Raw genomic sequence first — 19,040 nt, 5'->3', positions numbered from 1 at the left:
ATCAAGATGCAGGCTGAGCATCTTGCAAAAGAAAAAACAGTAAACTAGTTCTAAGCTTTTACTGGAAAGTACAGGCCAGCAAATATTAACCTTACTGTTTTGAAGTCAGTACATTTGTCACTCTGGACCTGCCTGAGGTTTCTCCTCTGGAGTGTCTGTCTTAGGAAAGAAAAAAACCCAGGGAGCAGTTTGCAGAAAGGAGCTGCATCAGACACATCTGACACCCCAGCCACTGAACACTCAGTTTTCTCAGCAAGGTGTGTTTTCATGAGAGATTTACAGCTTTCCCATCCCTCCTCCCTTGAAACTATACTTTCAAAAGGAAGTATGTATAGAAAATGTTATCCTTAGACTGAATGGCAATTTGTGCTCTCTTAGTGTATTACTGACCTTTATCCTCTACAGAAAATAAATTTATAACCAGGATTTGTACATACCTGGCTCATTAGACCACTGTCTTACAAGCATGTTCTCACCACATTCTATCTAGACAGTACTCAAAACTTCTTTAAAAAAACTCCCATTAGTTGATATCAGTTTATCAAAAATGAACTCATACAGAAATTGACTTATTTTAAGGATACTACTGCCTTTAACAGTACTGAATACTCATAAATCTTTTACACAGCTGAGGTGGTGGGTTTTTTTCCAGCTAGTGGATAAGAACAACAGAAAAAAAGAACTTCTAGCTCAGTACATTTCCTTTTCAGCTAAGGCATTTTACCTGCTGACATGGCTATTAAGTATTTGCCCAGAACTTGAACACTTTGATAAATCTGCAAAAACAAACAATAAAATTAAGCCTTTAAGAGCACAACACCTTGGACAATCAAGAAAAATCATGTAAGTAAATGCACAAGTTCCAGGAAAGGGCAGGGGTGGGAGGAGCATAGCACACACCAAAAGCATTCTTTCTACATAGAAATAGTCACATACAGGTGGAAAGAAGAAGCATCACCTTGGTCAGCAAATGAGAAGGCTTTCCTGCAATGTTTCTCAGAAGAAGGGAGGTTTCCCTGTCCAAATAGGAGTGCTTGTGCAGAAAGAAAGAGAAAGAACATAAGTCAAAAGAAGTCAGTATAGTAATTTTATAGTGTCTTGATTTCAGAAGATAGAGTTATGAAAAAAAAACCCTGCACCATTACATTATTTCCCTCCCATAAAAATGTGAGCGTTCCCAAATACTGCAAGCCTACCACAGTGGTACAAAAGCAGTTTTGCTAACAGAGAATACTATTTCAATCCTCCCCTGTACAAAATGTTACAGTATAGAATTAAGAAAAAGGTTTACTTACCTGCTACTGGTTTCTTTCTGCAAGAGAATTTATTTGTAAAGACATTTAAAACTATAAAAGTGAGGAAACGTGCACTTGCAATGCTTTTCAAAATCCTGTCCACTCTTGTACAACTCAGCATTCTACTTCCATTACACAAACAAAAAGCCACTAAAAACTGGACATCCTGAAGACAAGGAACTGTTTTCATGCTTTCTATGCTGGCTGCTGCTTACAGAGTTAAAGAAAAAGATGTTACTGTAATCATAATCCGGATGTAACTTATAATTACTTTTTAAAAGAAACAAAACAAAAATAAAACCGCCAACCAAGGACTGAAATCTCTCTTATTTTGTACAATCCAAAATCATATAGCTCAATAATTTGGAAACCAATTGTTGCATTTGTCTCAGAAAATAAATTATCTGAAAATATATTTTAATCTGTTTAAAAAGGGGAAGCAAATCAGTAGCAACCATAGAGAAGGACTTCTCAAAAGGCAAAAAATCAGTTAATGACAGTTAATACAGTGATTCTTTTCTCCAGTATCTGCTATAGATAAACAATGATAAACCATCAGCCCATAGGAATTTGCAGAACCACATGGACACAACACCAGGGAAATCAGGCTAATACTGTGGGACTTGACAAGATCATTAAGGGTATCTCCTGTGAACCACAACTGAACTGCAGATTTTGTTCCATGTGGCTGCATCTCTCAGCCTTATTTGTGTCAACTGGTCCAACACTATACAGAACATGGCATGACAACTGAGCAGCCTACTATGCTCTTGTTTAATCATTAGCAGCTCAGAATCCCCATCTCTTCTTCAGAGATGCAATAAGGTACAGTCTCCTGAAAAAAATGAAGAGGGCATGTCTAGAGCTTCATGGAAGATAATATCAAATAGTTTGGTGTACACAGTTCCTGCAGGGTGAGTTTACCTAATGTGACTGCCACATCCTGAGATGACTAATTAAACATCTCTAGCAGGCTTTAAAAGTTACAGCTCAAAGAAGATTCTAAATAGTATCTGAAGTAAAACCTAGGCTCTAGTCTGAGCTCCACCTGGTGCTTAGCCACTAATACAGACAAAGGTTGCATGCTACAGACCAAAGATTTTTCTGCTTGCCGATTAATTACTGTTTGTGTCTACATCCTGTGATTCAGAAGCACAGCCGCACTGCCTAGAAACAACTTTTTCACACCTGAGCCACACACTGATGAGAGCTTTGCGATGCAGGATCTGGTATTGGTCTTGTGCATAGTTTACAGTCATACGGAATTCTCAGATTAGATTTCCTGACACATATAATCACATCATTTGGGATGGATGAACTAATACATTCTGCATTTTCTACACACACAGGATTTCCAGGAACTTCAGTGACAGAAGAACGGCTGTCATTTAAAGAACTTTTCACTTAGTCTGAGCAAGCCTGAGGTAATGCCAACACTGCTGGCAAATAATGCAGCTTTGATTAACTTGAAGGCAGACTGATCTTATTTTTATGATTCTGATAGACACATTTTCACTCTGAAATTAATTCTACTTAACATGGATTCACTTTTCTTGGTGAATGGAGCACTGCAGTAGAAAGAACATTACAATGCACATTTGCAGCCTCTTCCTTAGGGTTTAGCCATCTTCTCTCCTTTGTCCTGATACTATTGTTGACTGGTAGACTAAGTGGGGAATACCAAATCTCTTCCTAAAGGAAATACTATTTGCTGGAGAATACTTCTATAAAGAAACTCAAGGTAGATAATTTAACCTTATTCTTATCATCTATCATTTTGGTTGTTGCCATCTTGCATTTATGTACAGTGGAACTTTTCTCCACTAAGGAACTTTTATGCTATCCAGAAATGGGAGTGCCATAAATTTCTTACAAAACAGTAACCACTGGGGACAATGGTAATACTGCTTTCCAGCTCCACAGCAAAATATGGTAACAACCAACCACAGGAAAACTATTCTGGAAATCAAGAATGATGGTATTTCATAGGAACAGCTGCTGGTCAAGAAAAGGTGGGGGAAAAAATGGTGTGATGGCAACTACCTCTGTGAATTTCAGCTGCAGAGATACCTCTAGAAACAGGAAGGCAACAGTTGTTTGCTAGATACCTTTTGTGCATGGCTCCTTCCTACTGCATAACATTCTGCAGTACCGCAGATACCCAAAAGTTAAAATTAGCAGAAGTAGCAAAGCAACAGGAAAACCCAAGTGCTAGGAATTACAGCTTGGCTAAACAGCTATCTGCACATTTTAAACATATTTGACCTGCAAAAAACACTGGAGAAAGAAAGAAAGAAAAAGTTTAATTTTAGAACAGCATGCTACTCTCTCACAAACCAGTGGTTTAAAACATTTGTCTGTTTCAAAGGAAAGATTTCAGCTCACTGATCAAACTCTGAGATGAACAGATGTTGTCCTCTTGCAGTAGGCTGACTGCTTTGAGACCACACAGCACACACGTTTCTTATAATTCTATAATATTCAGTATTCCTAAGGTCGGAAGAGACCTCAAAGATCATCGAGTCCAACCTGTCACCACAGACCTCATGACTAGAGTAGGGAGGACACTACTGCCCACTGCAGGCTTGAACTCCCGACCTTCCCATTAAGACCCTTAATGGGAAGGTGATAATGACCATTTTCACTATCATTCTTTTAGAACTTGTCATGCAACCAGACTATTAAAACGTCTTCAGAAGGTACAAGTACTTTAAAACATCATGAAAGCATCTGAATGTAGCATCTATATTACAACACCGGAATTTGCCCAACGCTTCAAAGATAAAAACATCCAGTTCTTTATACTAAGAATGAAGTCATACAAGAGCTAGGTTGTAACAGTGTTGGAAGATTATTGCTGCATCCACTAAAACAGTCAGGGAAGCTTACTCAACATGAGTTGGGTTGAGTCAAAGACTTGATGCCTAACTCATTTCAGATTCTTTGAAAGATCCTGTATTTCTAGGCCAGCACTTAACTAAGGCTGCAAGCCTAAGTGGTGTATTACATATGCACAGTTCAAAGCTGATTTTTACTTCTACTAGATGTTTTAAAGTTGTATTTTTATATGCATAAGATAGCTTTCCCGCTAAACTCCAGCCATCAGTTATAGCCAGACCTTATACATATATACACACACACGGAGAGACACGCATATCTATAGAATCATTATTTTTTTAAAATAAAGAGCTAATGGAAACACAGTGCAAATGAAAAAAACTTCCCAAAGTTATTTCCATTATACTTAGGAAAAATTCACTTCAAAGGCATAGGCAGATGTTGAAATTTTCTACTAAAAGAGGATCAATGAAACTACTTTGTAACCAATTTTAAAACCAACGCACTCTGAGATTTTGAAGGATGAATGAGAGGCAGACTCGACTTATGATTCCCAGTGAACCTATCACTGCCACTACCACCAAGAGAAATTTTCCTCCTTGTCACATCATGAAATCATGCAATTTGCACTTTCCACAAAAATTGTTAAAGTGAAAAATATGTTAAGAGGACATAACACTAGGTGTGCTGGTGACTGGACCTCACTAACCTTTGTTTCTTTATAACCATCAGAAGATATTCTTCCTTCCCAAAAAAAAAAAGCAATAATGAAACCCACCATCAAGTATTAAATATGCTTGCAACTACTTTTCATGTCAAAATTGCTTCTTTTGAGGACTATTTTTAGACTACATAAAAGTGTTCCCTCACAATATTAAGCTACAGACTTTGAACTAAGTTTCACAAGATCAGTGTACTTCAAAAGACCTGGAAAGAGAAAAATATGGTTTCCACTCATTTTATACAAGACACATAAGCAGATGTTGCAATGATGACTTCTTTCTACTGTAGCTCCCAGAAGCAAATATTCCAAGTCATGCAAAACCTATAAATGTTAATAATAATTTTTAAAAATAAAAAAAATCCTCAAAATACTGGGAAAGATATGCTGATCAGAAGATTAATATTCTATACAACAAAACACATATCTTTCTCAAGGGATGACAAAACAGCTGTACACAAAACTATGAAGTACAGAAACACTGTTTACGTTAAAAAATGAGGTCTGATGATAAAAATATCAAAACTAACAAAAAAACCCCAAAACAACCAGCATATAAATAAAACTACTAATGCCTCCAAAATGAATTTTAGCTGATATGGATAATAAAACATGGAAAAATAGACGTGACTAAAGTGAACATTAACATTTAAAAGTTCTAGATGCTGTGAGGACAAAATAATTAAAACAGTTTTCATGTGCAGTTCATTCAGCAAAAACAACTAGCCTTAATGTTTATAGAAACATGGAATGAAGTCTTGTTTCAAATTATGTTTTAGACTTCAAAGATTTCCTATGTGCTTTCTTTGAAGACAGGAATGTAACATCCATTATCTTCAGACCCAAATACCAGAACTTCATGGGCCAGCTGTTGAATATTATGTTTCAGTGTTTTCAGAAAAACTCCTCTTAAACAGAGCATAACTGCTTATTGCAGGAAGTTTTTTAAAAACACACACACAAAACCAACTAAACAAGAAACAAAGCCCCCAAAACAACAACCAACACCTGGACTCATTTTTCTAAACTAACACTGAATTACTGAGCACATTAGAACTATTTTTGGTAGACAGTAATTGATGAGGGGACTTTAAGAAGATCTTTTTAGAAGAGGTGATAACCTCAGCTACCTAGCCAGGTTCTAGAAGATGCAAACTGTGAGGCATAACTTGGAGCTGTAGCAGGCCTCCAGTTCACAAGTAACAGGCTACATACATTGCCTCATTTCTTCAACTCTACCTGCACATTTTTATAAAACCTTGACAATCAGAATCATATTGAACATTGATCCATTTTCTTGTCACACATCAGTAACAACGGGGATCAGTATTGGGTCCACTCCTGCTCAGTATCTTTATTAATGGACTGAACAAAGGGACAGAGTGTACTCTCAGCAAGTTTGCTGACAATACAAAACTGGGAGGGGTGGCTGACACACCAGAAGGCTGTGCTGCTGGAAAGAGTCCGTAAGAGAGCCACTAAGATGACTAGGGAACTGGAACATCTACCTCATGAGGAAAGGCTAAGAGAGCTGAGTTTGTTTAGCCTGGGTAACTGATTGAGAGGAAAATCTCATTAATGCTCATAAATGTCTAAAAGGGTAGCTGTCAGGAGGATGGAGCTAAGCTCTCTCAGTGGTCTCCAGCAACAGGACAAGGGCAGTGGACACAACCTGGAACACAGGAGGTTCCACACAAACATAGGAAAAAATTTTTCACTTTGAAGGTGGCAGAGCACTGGAAGAGGCAGAGCAGTGTGGCTGTGGAGCCTCCATCTCTGTAGGCATTCAAAACCCACCTGGATGTGTTCCTGGGAATTACTTATTGTGACTCTGCTCTAGCAAGAGGGATTGGATGAGATGATCTTCAAAGTTGCCTTCCAACCCTTACCATTCCGTGATTTGGTGATCTGATTATCACTTAGCACAGAAGTGAGACAACTTTAGAAAAATTCAGTCTCGTTGCTAAGAGACAAGATCTGCATGCAGCTCATCTGGCTTTTAAGAATAAGGGCTCAGAATACCTAAATGCAGGATTGAAAAACTGTACAATGAAGTATGAAAGGTGTCAAAGATGTTCTTTACACTATCATTTTACAAATAATTAGCAAAAACTGAGTAGGAAGTGTAAGAAGGAAAATAACCTGTCAATCTTCTAGGGCATTTTACCTTATTGTTGTAATACATAAATAAAAAAAAGTCTTAACTATTACAGAGGTATGTACAGCAGAGTAACTTGCCTCACTGCACTAAAACAACAAAAAAAGACAAAGACTAGACACTGAGGACTTGTGTATGTAAATCACTTGCCGTATTTTCTTCAAAACTTTTTAACAATTTAACATTAACACTTGCACCTAATCACACCAGCTGGTGGCACTCGTGCACCACTGTGCTCGATTTACAAATCCTTTTATAAAAAGCTTCTCAGAAACAAACTGACCAGGCTGGACGAGGCTCTGGCCAGCCTGACCTAGTGTGGGGTGTCCCTGCCCATGGCAGGGGGGTTGGAACTAGATGATCCTTGTGGTCCCTTCCAACCCTGAATGATACTATGAAGGAAACTCAGTGTGCAATAGAGGGCTGCACACTTGCAATAGTTAGTCAAATGGTAACCACTATAGGCTTCATTTCAACTACACCAGTACACTGAATTCTAAGACTCCAGCTTAAAAAATTAGAATTCTCTATTTTCAAAAGAGAACTCCAGAACTAAAACTCACTTGAACAATTTTGCAAATTGCAATTTGAACATAATTTTTGCAATCTTGACACCAAAGGGGCCAAAGACAGTAAAGTCTTTGCATACTCTTTGGGATTATGTATTCATATGGAAGGTGTAAGAGTACACAGTATAAAATGATGAACATCTGATTTTTAAAATCTGTTTTCTGGTTTCCTCTGCAATGGGAGTTACCAAGTCTGGAGGAAAAAAAGAAAAAAAAAAGCTGAGGGAAGACATTAGCCTTCTTTACAACTACTTGAAAGGAGGTTGTAGTGAGCTGGGGGTTGTTCTCTTCTTCCAGTAACAGGCAACAGGATAAGAGGAAACAGCTTCAAATTGCACTGGGGAGCTTTAGACTGGATATTAGGAACAATTTCTTTATGAAAAAGGTTGTCAAGCAATGGAATGGGCTGCCCAGAGAGGTGGTTGAGTGACCATCCCTGAAGGGATTTATGACAGGTAGATGTGGCACATAGGGATATGCTTTAGTGGTGGACTTGGAGTGTTAGGTTAACGGTTGGATTGGATGATCTTAAAGACCTTTTCCAACCTATATGATCCTATGATTGCTGAGAACAACGATGCTTCCAAAAAAAATATTATACATATTTTAACTAGCTTTGCTCACCAAATAACTAGGAAATAGGCAAAATCAACTTGACTAAAAAGCTTGACGGTCATGATACACATGGTTATGTCATTGCATTGTTGGGATACTATGACTTAAACTCAGGTCACTCATGCGATTTTCGTGTGCAGGCAAATTGACACATATATTGACATAAGCAGAAACATACAAACATGTCGTAATAACTTACAGGAGTTCCCCACAGAAACAGTAAAAATGTAGGATAATGAAGAGGAAAGGGTGTAAAAGAGGGAGAGTAAAAGGGAGGAAGGAGAAATAAAAGTTTTATGATTGCTCAGAAGACGCAAGAAATAAGTGGTGATGACAATTAAGCAAAGGCAACAAAATCAGATTAAGAAGTTGCAGCGACCCTTATCCAAATTTCTTATGCATCAATTACTTGAAGACAAGAGCAGAGTCAGGCTGTCTTCTATGGGAAAGAAGGAGACCGAACACAAGTATGTTTTTGACCATAGTAAGAGGAGAAGCAGTCAATCTCAGATAAAAGCAGTGCAGCAAAACATCTGCAGACACACACAACACACTTTTTCTACATCTGTTGAGACAAGTAAGAAAATAAACACAGGTAACATTCTCTTTGCACAGCCACTTGCTCACTAAGCCAAAAACTGAGAGCTAAAATCTCTAAACACTACAAACAGAAAACCATCATACTGTCTCTTTACACAAGCTTAGCCACTTTCCTTCAGTTCTTTCATACTAGTAAAAGACATAACATGCTCTGGTGACAATTAATAAGTAAATACAAGAAGAACATCCATTTAGTAGAGATTTCTTATTTCCAGTTGCACATACTATTTTAGATCTCTGAGCATCTCTCGTAGTGTAATTCATGTAAAAATGAATTAATATTATGCTACTAAAAAGCACAGTGTCATTCAAAGCCTGCTCCTTTCCCTTCAAAGATATACAAGGTATTTGTTTCAGGAACGTTAAGTTTTGGTGACAGAGTTACTCAGTTGAGGTTTGACAGATGTGAAAGCAGTAACAGTTTATTCTTATCAAAACCTTAGAAAAGGATAACAGACATTTAGAAACTGAAGTGGCAGCATTAGATAATGGAGCTGCCTGATAGTTCCATGTACAAGACGTGTTTTCAGCTGCTTATAAAAATTTTGTCAAGGTAAAACTATTAAGTCAGAAATTTTCCATGGCGAGTTAACTGTCATAGGATGATTACTAGTCATTTACATTAGAAGAAGCATTTCCAACACAGGAAAGGAAGATTTATCTCATTTAAAATATGTTTTTAAAGACCTCTGCACACCCGATCAGTAAATTAATTATTGACAAGGGCATCATCAAATACTTGCTTTGCATTGTTCCATGTGAAGTCACCCAAATTTGCCTGAGCATAAGCCTTTAGAATTAGAGTCCATTAAGTCTCCGTGAATTCTGGAATATGACAATTAAAAAAGCTCAAGTCTGTACTGTCTCACAGCACTGCCCAGCCCTTCAACTTGGCTGAACATTACTAATATTGAACAAAAGACTAGCCAATCTGAAAATGCCTGGGTCCATGACAGGAGAGTACAGAAGCCTTCTTTACATTACAATGCCTGGCTGCTGCGGAGCACATTTGAGCCAGACATGTAAAGTGAGACTCCAGAGCTCTAGATCAGCTCTGTGCTCCAGAGTGGTCAACCCTCCTCCCAGAACTTGTGCAACTCTTTTTCACTGCAGGCAACCACAATTTCTTAACTGTAAGTTGTCAACTCCACAATTTAAAAAACACAACTGGCAAACAAAAAACCCCAAAACCCAACCCAAAAGAAATTAATTTACAGTAAGTATTTCTTAACTACTACAGATGCATGCAACTTCATCCCAGTTCCAACAACTAGAGTGTAAGCCCACTGAAATTTGCTGCAATGTTTGAAATGTCTGTGGACATTGCAAATTGAAAAAACCTGCTGCACCATGTGCCTAAGTTGCAGCATTTGCTAGTCCATGCACTTTCCAGGTGAGGTTGTAATGTTTCCCTGTCAGTTGGGTTCCTTGGGACAGAAAGGATTACGAAAGCTAGCGAATAAGCTTAGTTCCAATACTGGTTTTAAAGAAACTTAAAACAAAACCATCACAAGACAGACAAAGCCCTAACCTTCCCTCAGCCATGTGCACTCAGATCTCTTGTGTGGACAGCAATGATTTTCACCAGTGGATGAATGGAACAACTAATTCATAAGGATGATTTTTCAGGAAGAACACGAGCTGATCCAAATCACTAGGCAGCTACACAAACACTAGTGCCAATACAAGATGAGGCAAGGCTGCCCAATGCAGCAGTAGCATGGACCTAAATTAGCATGAACCAAACAAGAAATCCCAAATAAAGTTTGTCTGCACAGAAGTGGTTTCAAGCTGTGGAATTTTCCCAAAGAAGAAAAATAACCACATAAAAGGGAAAAAAAAAAAAAAAAGGAGTACAATTTCATGGTAAATGGTTGCCTGACCTATCCAAAAGAGCTGCATTTAAGTGGAAGACTGAAAAAAAAGAAGGAAAAAACAATGCCACAAACTTTAAAACTAACTAATGTGCAACTGCATTAGATAATGAATGTTGGACACTTCATCCTTGTGAAAGGCTCTACCTGCAGCACAGAAAACTAGACATCAAAGGAGCTAAGAAACCTAAGGAATAAACTTTAACACAGTTACAGTAGTAATTGTATTATCATCTGCTTGTATCTGTTGATTTCTGAACTATGAATCAGCCCTAAACCAAAAATATCATAGGCATCAAATCATCCAAAGACTAATCACTAGAAGAGAACAGGTATATATAGTTCATGAGTTCAGAGTCACAAATCTACTCTTTTGGTTAAAAGCAGAAAAACCCTATGAAAAACAAACAAACAAAAAAAGGTCCAATAAAGTTAAGTTTCATAAAGCAAACCATTGATTTAAATCTTGAGTAACTTTTACAAACATGAAGCTAGTAAATGTCCAACACAGGAACTGTACTTAAGGCTGCAAATTTGGTTAACTAAAAGTCTTTATATTTCTGAAGGCAACTTTTATTATACTATAAAAGACTAAACATTAAACAGCACATCCAAAACTGACACAGCTAAAAGCCCAGTTCTCAGATGTTTCTTCAGAACATGAAGTCTCTTCTTTTGAGTTCAAACTCCTTTAGAAGCCTGACAAATCCCAGTTTTCATTCTCTAAGTTAGAGCTGTGTGCAGCTAAGGAAAACAGCATAAATTCTTTTCTCCTCTTAGGAGTTTAATGTTCTGCAACTGGCTCTTATGTTTTTAATTTTTGTCATCTGTTCCAAATTTGATTTTTGGCAACCTGAAGTAAGAGCAAACATGTAATCTGTTGCTCATTTCCTACAGATGTAGTATTTCTCTTCCATAATCTAATTAGACATTGCAGAAAAAGTGAAGGAATTTGTCTTGGTTTTAAGTGGACCGGTGTATCTACCAAGAAATTGATTAATTGAGCTTTTAAAACAGCCAACCACAATTTTTAAGTGATCTCTTCACTGGAAACTGCAACCGAAATATACAACTCCCTGCAGGGCTTTTGACATTTGGTAGAATTGTAAAACAAAGATTGTCATTTCTCAGCTCAGGTATAGTGGCTTGGTCCAAGACCGCTTCTTCCAAGAGGTATGTTGCCCAGATTTACTTGGTCATTGATCTATGATATTTTGTCTATTGCAGATGAATCTAGTAAGCATTCCAACCTCTGGGCAACCATTTTCTTAGCTTCTGTATCAAGGATAATAATTTTTTTCCCCAAGATAAATCCTATCTTAAACATAAGTATTCTTCTTTAATGCTGTGGAATAGGCATGGAAGAGTGAGATCTATTTTAAAATGTGGTTACTTAGAAGCACCCAGTTCAAAATATTTTCTACAACTGATAAAATCTGTGATAGAGACTTCCCTGATCAATTCACTTAGAGACAGAAGGGGAAGCTAAAAGGACAAAAAAGGTCACTGGACTACCGACAGCTTCCATCAGCAACAGCAACTGTTGTACTGCTAGCATTAGTGACCAAAGAGCACACGGACATACAAACAGAAGTTTAACCATTTTAGGAGCTTAATGGCTCAACCAACTACCACTGCCACCAGCTTACATTCTTTGCTTGTAATAGGCAAGAGTGTACTACAATTAGAAAGTGAAGGCTGATGAACATTGAGCTGTGTGCCTTCATCTTAAAAAGTCAGAACAGCTGGATAACAGAAACCATCAAGTGTTTGGTATCTCCAAAAGAACACAAAGGAATAAAAGCATAAAAGCCAAGAACACTGCAGGCAAATTCTAGCAGATATAGTATGACTGCTGGAGACAGTCATATCACTACTGCCACATGCAAGGGGCTACCAGAAAAGTTTCTGAAGAAGCAGTTTTAACTGCAGATAAATGCATGTGGGACATCAGTTATTTGAATCATTTAGTAGCTCATCCACAAAAGACTATATCATTGCAGAAACAACAGAAAGAACAGCATTTAGGCATAGACAATGCCTTTAGTGTTCACACTTACTGTAAAAAAAATATACCAGAAGTGTAATTTTTCAGCTGATACCAGCTTTGCCAGTCAGCTGTATCCAACAAGACATGCATTGTTTGTCCATTTTCCTTTTCCTTCCAAGGAGGGAAGCTTATTGACGAGTGTGAGTTAATAGGCAATCTTGATGCACTTGATAGATGTGCCAGTATAAGAACAGATGTTTAGGTTCTCACTTCCCTTTCACTTATTTTAAATCTATATACCCCAACTTTTGAAACCCACCATTCCATGCACGTGTAGTAATTTAAATTTTTGAACATCTCCCATGAATTCCAATTCAAAATTCTTAAAGGCAAAAGAAAAAAAAGCCAAGCCGAACCAAACCAAACCAAACCAACAAAAAAATCATCCCTTCCCATCATTTGCTTTGCAGGTTCCACAAGTATAATGTGAAATAAAGTTTAATTGCTAGTTTTGCAGGCATTGGGAAGAGTGTGTTAATAATCTTTGAGTTCTTGTGCATCATATGACAAAAAAATGTTTTACTGTCATGCATAAACTCCATGACTAGCTAAGCACACTGGATTACAAAAATACATAAGTATTGTTTATATTTCATAAACTGCTATGTTTATCTCAGAGGATGTTTTGAAAACCTCCAAAAATCTGGCAAGTGATGAATCATTTTACATGTAGTTCCAGAACATTTGAAGATGGGATGGCTCACATTTCTTATGCCAACAAAACTGGAAGCCAAAGTAGTGCTTTGAGATGACAAATATGCAAATTTTTTCCTTACTGCTGACGTATTAAAAACCACCTTGTAACTAACAATTGGAAAAGAGGAAAAGGTTATCTAGTTGTGTTTCAAATTAAGTCTTTCCATTCACTACTTTCAGCTTAGGAAAAGGATAACTGGAAACAGTCCAGAATATACTTTGTGCAAAGACATAACAGAACTGCCAAAAAATGAAAATAATTTTTTTAAGAGCCTTTAGAAGAAACACAAAACAAATGTCTGTCATGCCTTGTTTGTTGCAAATCCGTGACCATGTTCACAAATTGAAGACTATCATCCTTTGCATCTGCTAACTACACAAAACATGTAACATCCGGAAAACTACTCAAGCCTTAAACTCCCAAAACATAAGAGACAATATTGCTCTGTTCCTCCAAAAGCTAAACCAGACCACAACTGTTCTTTAAATCACATGTAAATAATAGGTGATGTTCAGCAATCCTACTCTACTTTAAGACACTACGGCCTACCAAAGGCTATATATGTCACAGGTTGATTGCATATAGAAACAGTTAATTGCATTTTCATAGTGTGGAACATCTAGTAATCACACATATTTATGACCTACAATAACCTTTAACGGTTGAAAAGCTTCCATATCATGCCACTGCATGGCAACTATAATTTCAGTGACAAACTGTGTATATGAGAGCTAAGGGTATGGAACACAAACTTTGTTTTCCCTTATGCCCATTTCCAGTTTATTCCATTTTATTGCACAGGAGCCTCCAGCCAATACAGCTTTGCCTGTATGTGCTGAGATCATAGTACAACCATTACTAACTGTCATGCCACAATGCTCTCTTCCCCCAGAGGAAATTTTTATTCTACACTGTCCTGGACATGGTTTAGTCATGAGGTCTGTGGTGACAGGTTGGACTTGATGATCTTTGAGGTCTCTTCCAACCTTGGTGATTCTGTGATTAATGAGCCAGCTAAACCTGTTTGGGCCACTAACTTTCTCCTACCTCCCCATCTGCAGGGTCCAGGTTTGAGGTCGAGGAGCCAATAGACATGCACCTTTGAGGCTGCCTGGAGAGGGTGGAAGCTGGACTCCAAGCCTCACATTTCGGAGAGGCAACTGCACGTGTCAGAGGCTATGAGAGAAGGTGTGTGCAGTTTTGCTCGCCATACAACATTTTGAATTGATTGGCAAGATTTGAATAGCTAATGTGCCATTGGGCCGTTCAGTTTTCAAAAAGGGAATTTATAGGGGAAGATTTCAGAGGCCACATTTCTCTCTCTCTCTCTCTCTTATCTCTCGTTTTCTCCCCCCACCCCCTTCCATTAGTGGGATTCAAGGCGTTGACAAGCACCTACTTGCTCCTGTCTTCAGGGCAATTAGCTTCTTTCGTCCTGGCAGCACAGTGTTTGAGTCCTGTATCTCTACCACAGCAGTGTGCTCTCCCTCTCACTTCCTCTAATTTTGGATACGACCTCTTGGATTATTCCTGCCCTTTGGACTACAACTACGAACTCAGAACGCTGCTTCATTCAGCAAAAGTTTTGGTAGTTAACGACTCAGTGGTTTGTGAGTAGCTTACGCTAATTTACCTGGTTACCTTATAGCTTGTTTACCCATTGGTTAGCCCCGTTAGGAACCCGAGGTGGTCCATCTCGCCACCTGGGGCAGCATTGCTGTTTGTTTTGCAGTTTGTTCCTCCGTATTCCAAGTTCTGATTTTCCTAGGCTGTTATTCCACTGTTTATGACCATCCTATTGTGTGTAGTCAACCTATCATCGACCAAGCAAATGAACCTGAATCAAATTGGTTCAGAAAAATAAATTTTAATATTTAATAATATTAATATTTTGTCATATTTTCAGCTTATCAATTTGATCAAAACTATATCATATACTTCAGCCTTCTCTGCCAAGTGAAGCAAAGAACCTTTAAGTCCTGTCATGATTTTTTACCTCTTATACATCAAGTCTGAAACTATGATGAATTTCAGCAAAAGATTTTAAAAATAATGTGTCACCACCAACTGCTAAATTATGCATTATCTTCATACAAGAGTCAGAATCTCTCAGCTGTGCAAAGTGGGTTACTGACTTAAAGAACTCCACCATGCTGGGAGTGGGAGTGGGGATGATGCTGTAACTGCGCCAGACCAGATGGCAGACTTCAAACTTCTCTGCAAAGTTTGTACTGACAGTACAATGCACAACAGTAACAATGACTGTCCATGAAAGGACCCTTTCGGCGATCAGGCATAACTAGCTACATCAGCATGATCAATACAGTTTTCTATTCTCTCCCCGTCACTGCTACTTCTTTAGCACAGCTCACTGAAAATAGAAGCAATCTCTTGGTGGCAGAGTGACCAAAGGCAGAAGGAAAAAGATAATATGGGTGGGTGGAGGGGGACAAGTTAGTCATATAGTCATCACTTCCCCTACCTTTAATTCATACTATTACATCACTCACTGAGTCTGCATTCAGGTGTTCCATAAGCAGAAACCAAGATTTAAAGTGTATGCCACTCATTACAACTAAAGCATGAAGACAAAACATAGCCTACCAATTTATGGAAGCACACTGTTCAAGCAAGGACTTAGGAAGTTCAATGTAGCAAAAATTATGGGGGGGCAAGGGTGGAAGCAACTTTTCTTGTTCAGCAATGCTTACAGAAGACTGAAGACAAGAGCATAACTGTTAATACTATCACTATGACAAGATCTCAAGTCTTTGATGTCTTTGATGACATTAATATTCACAGAGTCCAAAGAGACAGCGCTAAGACTTGTTATGAAAAGGAGAACATTAAACAAGTCATGATGACAACTAATAAAGCCACGATTTAAACAACCCAGGAAATTCCAGTCAGTCTCTGGAAAGTGGTAGACTAAGAACAAACAAGATGGTCCTGGATAATAAGACCCCCAAGAATTATCATGTCATGATGCCAACATATCTTCAGCCCCAGGAAGTTCCTGCAGTACAGACTGCTAGGAGAAAGAGTGACAACATCGCTAAAGGGCCTGTCCAATTGCTCAGGGAAGAAGATTTGAATACTCCATTAGCACCAATGCACGCCTGCTCTCCCATGCAGCCTCTAGGTCTTGGCTCCAGTCCCCCTGCTGCACACATCAGACCCCTTTGAGCCTATTCAACTCACCCAAATAACACAAAATGAGCCCCAGAATGAAGTGGTAAGATTTGGAATATTAAGTACCAGTAAGTGCCAAAGCCGGGGGAAGGGAGAAGGGAGGAGATGAGACAGTGTCAATAAGAGCATGAAGGAAGAAATGATGAGAGAAAAGAGAAGTTGTATCCTCTCATTTTTAGGGGTTGTGGAATGGCAGCCTCTTTCTGTACCAACTGTCACTATTAGCAGTCAGAATAGTATACTACATTATGCATACCTCCAGTGGGCCAGTGCAGGGCACTTCTTGCACAGGATTTCCCTACATTTCCAGGTCAAAGAACTCCTAAATAGACAGAATTATTTTTAAAGATAGAATACTGAAGTTAATAACTGCAACACAACTTCCTTTTTCAGACAAGCATTTCCTCCTATCAAAACAGTCTTCTGTTTTACTTTTATTGGAAGCACAAGAGGAAGAGCATAACATTAAGCTGCAGAAGGAAAGATGACTTTTTTTTTTAAGTATCTAAACTGCCTAGGGAAGGCAGAAAAGACTGGTCAAAAGGGCAGAGCTGCCAAGTCATTAAACTCTTTCATAAGAGCCATAGCAGCAAAGAAAAGTTTTAAAGGTCAGCTCAACTACAGTCAGTCTCAAGGAAGACAGGCAAAAAAAAAGAGGAGCTAACTTGAAGCCCTACATAAGAATAATGAATCTCAAGACAGATTTGCTATGGCCATGAAGTAATTGCTTCTCCTGCTTTTTTAATCAAAACTGTGTTGTTTTTCCCCCTATATGGGCACTTCGTCAAAGGCTCCGTCATCAGAGGGATGTCCCCTATTAGAAACACCACCGAGTCAGCTGTGTGGAAGGGCATAATTCAACTAGCCACAAATATTACTAAACCCCTGAACAGTAGTTTTCAGCAGCTAAATGAAACAAACAGAAAACAAACTCTTGTTAGCACCTTGGGCTCCAGTCTGTTTATAAGGTGAATGTCATCTAAAAATCCGGGCAACTGAATCCCTTACAATCTCCAAGCAGATGTTATTTTCCCATTTTCTATTCACTACTGATGAGGAAAAAAAAAGTTGCTCCACAGTCAAACATCCCATCCCATTACCTAACAGTTTTAATACTGAACTGCTGAACACCAATCCTGTAAACCTGAGGAAAAATTTCTCAAGAGTTTAACACTTTCCTTGACCTACTGAAATAAAGAATGGAACAAGACAAAACAAAGCTGCATTGTCACTGAGTGTAGAGCTTTCCGCTTTCAAGAGAAGAGCAGGACTTGGCTCTCAAATTACCAACACTTTCTGGTTACCTCCATCAAAGGAATCATTATTATCAACTTATCTGGGCAGCGAAACAATAGCTACATTCTTATGACAAGCAATAACTGGATATTCAAAGGCATCTCTCACATGTTTGGAATAAAAGCTTTTGGGGGTGATTTTGAGCCTTGCAGTCAGCAGCTAAGAGCTCAGCAACTGAGAAAGCAAGTGCAACACTTTCAGCAATACAGATTAGCTTCCTGTGAAGACAAAGCAACTTCTTGACCTCTGTCTATTTATTCATCAACATCAAGTTATTAAAATGCAGCAGGTGGTCTGTTGATTGCTCAAGCCATCAAAGAACTGGAAAAAGTGGAAGATAAGAAAGGTAATCCTACTAATGTCTCAAGCATATCGCTTCTGAAGAGAGGCTGATACCTAGAGGGAAATCTGCAAAATCGACTGCAGAAAGCATCCTACCTTTTTAAGTTTTAAGAAATGCAAAATTCAAGCTTTTCTTGTGCTACATGAGTTACAGAAGCAATTAATTTAAACTCATCATCTTTTCAGCCTAGGGAGAGACAGAAATGCAATATTGCCTAAGCTTCTACATTTAAACAAAAAAAGGATAAAATGATGACAACTAACAATGAGAGAACCTAAAAAGCCAAAAATATGCCTTGCCATGCTACAGAAAGAAAATGACTGACAAAAAACGACGATTATCATAGGCTAGCTTCAACACTTAGGCCTCCAGCAATAATGCAAAGGTTTGCATTTAACTTCCAAAGACAAAAGGACACATTTCTGCCCACCACTGTTTTGCTTCACTCAGTATGAATCAGCAATAAAAATAAAATGAACACCAACGTTCTATACAAGAAGAAAATTTACCTAAATTGCCACTTGTTAATTTCTCACTATTTAAAATAAAGATTTATATGTCAGCGACCTTGATGAGTCAATTATTACGGACAAGCCTGCACCATTCACTCTTTACATCAGCTGAACTTCTGCTGCAGATGGGGAGATGCATGCCTTCAGCACAGCTCACACAAATTAGTGTTAATTATTGATTAGAATAAATTCAGCTTGTTCCAGATTTCTCCCATAAAGAGAACATGCATACTGGTACAACTGACTTTTGAACAGGCCAAATTTCTGTTTCAGAGAACAG

The 19,040-nt window shown here is 38.3% G+C and overlaps 1 protein-coding gene across 1 annotated transcript in view; it reads right to left on the bottom strand.

Moving 5' to 3' along the window:
• The window catches only part of RAPH1 (Ras association (RalGDS/AF-6) and pleckstrin homology domains 1), a 91,245-nt gene that overhangs the window by 32,149 nt on the left and 40,056 nt on the right, over positions 1-19,040 (bottom strand).

This window comes from Melanerpes formicivorus, unplaced genomic scaffold (genome assembly GCF_026170545.1).
Source record: "Melanerpes formicivorus ecotype bairdi unplaced genomic scaffold, bMelFor1.0.p_v2 SCAF_5, whole genome shotgun sequence".
Lineage (NCBI taxonomy): Eukaryota > Metazoa > Chordata > Aves > Piciformes > Picidae > Melanerpes > Melanerpes formicivorus.
This window is presented reverse-complemented; position numbering and strand designations above follow the sequence as displayed.